The sequence below is a fragment of the Nannospalax galili genome, unplaced genomic scaffold (assembly GCF_000622305.1).
Source record: "Nannospalax galili isolate Female #2095 unplaced genomic scaffold, S.galili_v1.0 scaffold370, whole genome shotgun sequence".
In the NCBI taxonomy this organism is placed as follows: domain Eukaryota; kingdom Metazoa; phylum Chordata; class Mammalia; order Rodentia; family Spalacidae; genus Nannospalax; species Nannospalax galili.
The window spans coordinates 587,595-592,589 of NW_008329335.1; the positions used below are offsets into that span (position 1 = coordinate 587,595).

Sequence of the window (4,995 nt, forward strand, 5' to 3'; positions counted from 1 at the left end):
GTTGGATTTACTTATTCACATAACTGTGGTGATAAAAAGTGAGTAATTACAGCAGAAGAGAAATCACTACAGCAGGGCTGTGGAAATGCAGCCTGGGATTCATGTTCAAAGCAACTTATAATCAAATTTTGTGAAGTAAGATGGTGAACTAAATTTACTAGGGAGGCTGAGCAGTCTGTTTTGGTATACCTCCTTAGGTATGGACAGTAGTCATATTTATATTAATTACCACTCCTTTCCATTTTCTTTTAAATTTCACCTTTCTTGAGTATAGTCTCTTAAATAATTATAAATAGTAGTTCAAGGAAACTGATAATGAGTAAAAATAGCATGGATTTATTTATACGTAGTAATAGTTGCTTATGTAATGTATATGTTTGCATCAATTTAATAAAAATGAGTTTATAGCCTCTTTTCCTATAAGCAAGAATACAGCCTCCTGGTTTGGTTTCACACACTCTAGAAATCCTTTCTGCTTTTGATGACTTTGGCTTTTATCAGTTGATTTTCATAAGGGATAACTAACTGGGTGCTCAAAATTGCCACATGCTTTTCTTGTACTTCAAACATAAAACCTTTCTGGCACCTAGAGCTAGGATGTGAAAATGCTAAGCATTAAGCAAAATGGATTAGCCTTCCGAAGGGGAGCTTCTGACTACCAGTGCCAGAGGGGTTAATGGAAAACAGTGTGTCATGTTTGCCATTTCCCCTATATTATCTTGCCCAGAACACCTGCCTAATGAACTAGACATAAATTATCACACCATAAGCACATTCTTTAATAACAAAGCCTCAGAACATTCCTTCCTATTGAAATAATAAGCTCAGAAAAATGATTTTGATGAAGTTTTCTTAAATCCCACATGCAAAAAAATGTTTAAAAATATATTTACAACTGATGAATTTTTCTCTTTCTAGGGATACTAAAAGAAATTTTATAATAAGATGAGCTTTATTTCTACAGCATTTGAGTGTTCCTTTGCCAGTGTGTTTTGATCAGGTTTGTTCTTTTGTCTTTGAATGATCCTGTGGGTATTTTTCTTTTCTTTCCCTGTTTTTCACAACTGAAATAACACCCCTTATAATTTCCCCAATGTAGATTTCCATACACACGTGTTTATGTGCACACATACATGTATAATACATGTAATTTAATATAATGAGTCTCAGATGTCATTATTAAACAAGTTTTAAAATTATGGCTATATAGGTAAAAAGCACTTTCATAAGTTTAGAAGTAATGACAACATCTGATGCTTTGTTCCCCATACATTATAGGGTTTTGGAAAACAAAGAAAAATGATATCATTAAAATAAATTAAATTTCTTCTAAATTAGTTTAACCATATGAGAAATTAATTGAACTTTATCATATGGTTTATATTTTACATCCTTGTTTCTCCCATGGTGCTATTTCTCTTCCTTGCCTCTCTGTTCTTCCACACTCTGGCAATCTTTGTCCTTGTCTGTTCTTTTTCCTACTGTCTCATTTCCTATCTGCTCAAAACCCTTCAATGAGTAAAGGAGAGGAAGCAAACCAAGTGACGGGGATTTCAAACAGTTTGCTTAAATATTTTACTTTACTGAGAATTTGCAGGTCATAATCGTCACAGAAAATGCAAAGCAGACAAAACAGACCTGTAAATACCTCAGTGAGGAAAGAGTCCTGCCTTCTTCCCCTTCTCTTTCATACTCTGTTGCTTCTAGAACTTTTCCTCCCTCAGAAGAAATCTGATCCCAAATAATTCAGATGCAGTGGCACAAGGTAAGGACACAATACAGTACCCTCTGTTGTTGTCAATCTCTGGTTTGGGTTTTTCAGCATCCAGAAGTCTATGTTTTACAGAATTGGAAACATTTTTTACTTAAAATTTGACTTTATTACCCTCTTAGATTGAAGGTTTTGGCAGAAGAAATGCTACCTGCTATTTTGAGATTAATGGCAGAGGGAGCCACAGAGACTAGTGGTGAGAAGCACTTTGTAGCCATCTTCAAAATGTGTGGTTAGGACTGGGGCCCAGGACTAGAGGTTTTTTTATTTTTTTTCCCTCCTGTTTTCTGTAAATACTCTTTAAAATTTCTTGCATAATTAATTGGTGTGCTTTAGGGAATACTATGCATATAAATTCATTCATTCTTATTAAATAGTGGTAAGTTCATTTTGCGTTGCAATCATACAGGAGAATCATCTCTCTAAAATCAAAGTCTTGAATATAAGAGCAAATGTACCTTGTACTCAAATATGAAATGAAGCAAAGTTTTATCTTGTTGATTTTTCACTCATCTAGACAAAGATTTGGAGGACCAACTGTGCACTATATCTTCAGAAAATAATAGGAAGTATGCTTTGTACCACCACGAAAACTTCAGGGGGAGCACAGCTTATTAATTTAGTGGACCTAAGGAAAGTGTTCCACACATTTGATTGATTCATCTATGAATTTCAATGTCAACAAGATGCCACAACTACAAAAAAAATGCACACATTGCAATCTCAATGCAAACAGTCAAATGGAATCCCAGTCATTAAAAAAGTAATTCAAATGACTCCAAAAAGCGACTGAACTTTTAAACATCTTTATATATTCAGCCAACAAATTAAAATGGTTAACAAGAAAAAATACAAATTCAGAGGTCTGGTATTGATGTTAAACAAAGGTAACTGCCTAAGCATTTCTATCGATCTGAACATCAGTCTCTCCGCCACTCCGCTTCATGCCATTCATCATCAGGCAGGCTCTCTCAGCCACCTCTGGAGACTCAAACTTAACCACCCTGTACCCCCTTGGACTTTCAATTCTCCATCTATGTATCTGTGTACAGCACGTGGTCGCATTCGTTGAATATGTCCTTTAGCATCGTCCATGTAAAATCAAATGGCCTCCAGCTCCACCAAAGGAACCTGCGAAGCTTCCTCCAAAATTGCCGGTTCCTTCTCAATGGCTCGGTTGAAGCCAGCACCACCAGCGCCACCCATGGCCAGGCCCATGTGCTCGAGACTGATGTGCTCCAGGTTTTTGGTGCCCATGTGCTCCAGGCTAGTGGTCATGTAATCCATCACAGGGCCCATGTGCTCCAGGCCGGCCCCCATGCCTGCCTGTACCATGCGATCCGTGTTCAGGCCCATGAGCTACATGGCAGAGCCCATGCGCTCCACAACATACGCTCAATGGTTTGGCCCACATGGTCAGTTGGAGGAGCCATGCGCTCCAGGCCAAAGTCCATGCTGGTGCCCATGTGCTCAAACCCAGAGCCAATGCACTCCATGGTCTGGCTCATGTGCTTAATGCTGGAAACCACGTGTTCAAGGCAAAAATGAGCCCATGCCCTTGATGCTAGAGCCCATGTGCTCAATTGAGCCCATGAAGTCCATGACCAGGCACATGCGCTCAATCTTAGAGCCCACTCGATCCATGCCATGGCTTAGACCTGTGCCCATGAGCTGCATGCCAGAGCTGCCAATGCAGTCAGTGCCAGGCCCATCCTCTCTATCCCTGCCTCTAGCTCCACCTTCTCCCTGCTTTGCAGTGATCTCTCCTTGCTTACTTAGAATTTTGTTTATCACGCACATGTTCATCCCAGATCCAAATCGTCCCATGTTTTCCATAACACCACCAAATGGTCCCTCCATGCCTATTTTATTTATTCCAAATCCTATGCCTTCCATTCCCATTCCTGCAGGCCCCAGATTTCCCATTCCAATGCCTTCCTTCAGATGATTGGCATCATTGGGCTCCCATCCAAGGCCTAACACCAAACTAATACCACCAAGTCCATGGGGAAGTTGCTGTGGACTTTCATGAAGGAAAAAAAAAAATCTCCCTTTGGTAAGGCCCTCTCAGTCACATAGTAGTTGTCCACTCTGTATGCCTGGCAGTGCTCTCTCTTCCATTTTGGGCTCTATCACTGCCACCTCCACCCCTGCCACCATTTTCTCTTCTTCTGAGCTCTGCATATCAAATGGGGTTTTTAATAGATTAAAGATCACTAACATGATGATCTGGAAAGTGCTATCAAAAGACAATGAAATATTTTCTGTAAGGTGTTGAAGAAAAAAATGGTCATCCTCATAGTTCTTCGATTATAATGAAGAATAGAATAGTAGTTGACATATTCTAATGTGATCCGTTATAGTTCAACGGGTAGGAATATCAACATTCTTGGACTGAGTTCTCCAGTGATTACTCAAAACATAGGACAAGTCACCATATTGCTATGTTGTGGTAAGGGGTTTAGGCTCATCTTTAGCAGCAATGAGAGGGGTGAAGCTGTCATAGGACTTTGAGGTTTAAAAGGCTTGCCTCTCTTTTCAGTTTGAGCTCTTGACTTACATCCAGACCACCTGTGGCAAAGACCAGAATTCTCCACAAAGCACTTAACTTCCTTCTAACCTTTGAGCAGAGATTTGTGGAGAGCTCCAGGATACAGAACATCTAGCAGATGTAATTAGAAGTCTCAGCTCCAAGATTTGCAAAGGTTTTATATTTTCAGCATTTTCTCTTGGGAATTAGTATCTGCACTAAGAAATGTATCCTACAGTGAGAATTATGATTTATTAATTAACACTCAGCTGTGATGCTAGTTCTTACCAGCACATCACAGTAAGGAGAACAAATGTAGCAAACACAATCCAAACCCTGTTATTATTTTCTTTCTTTGGCTTACTTTGTGCTGTACATTGTACAATCTAATTTTTAAAAAAGGATAGTCTTTATTATTATGGTTCCTTCTTTTTCATTTAGTCTGCTTTCTGCTTTGTCTATTTTAACAATATACATTCATTATTAGAATGTATAATGTCAGTCTATTAGAATATATGTTTTTAGGTGCTTGATTTATTTTCCAATTTAATGTTAATATTAAGGTAACTCCTTTTGTTGAAATATATTCCATGAAATTCACAAAAAAGGAGCCTCCACTAAAAAAAGAAGATTAATACTAAGGGTTGGGGAAATAAGGTAGTCAGTAAAGTGATTGCCATGCAAGCATGAAGAC

At 38.6% G+C, this 4,995-nt stretch overlaps 1 pseudogene; it reads right to left on the bottom strand.

Annotated features, from left to right (window-relative positions):
* Positions 1–2,666: 2,666 nt before the first annotated feature.
* On the bottom strand, positions 2,667–4,679 carry LOC103737214 (annotated as a pseudogene).
* Positions 4,680–4,995: the final 316 nt, after the last annotated feature.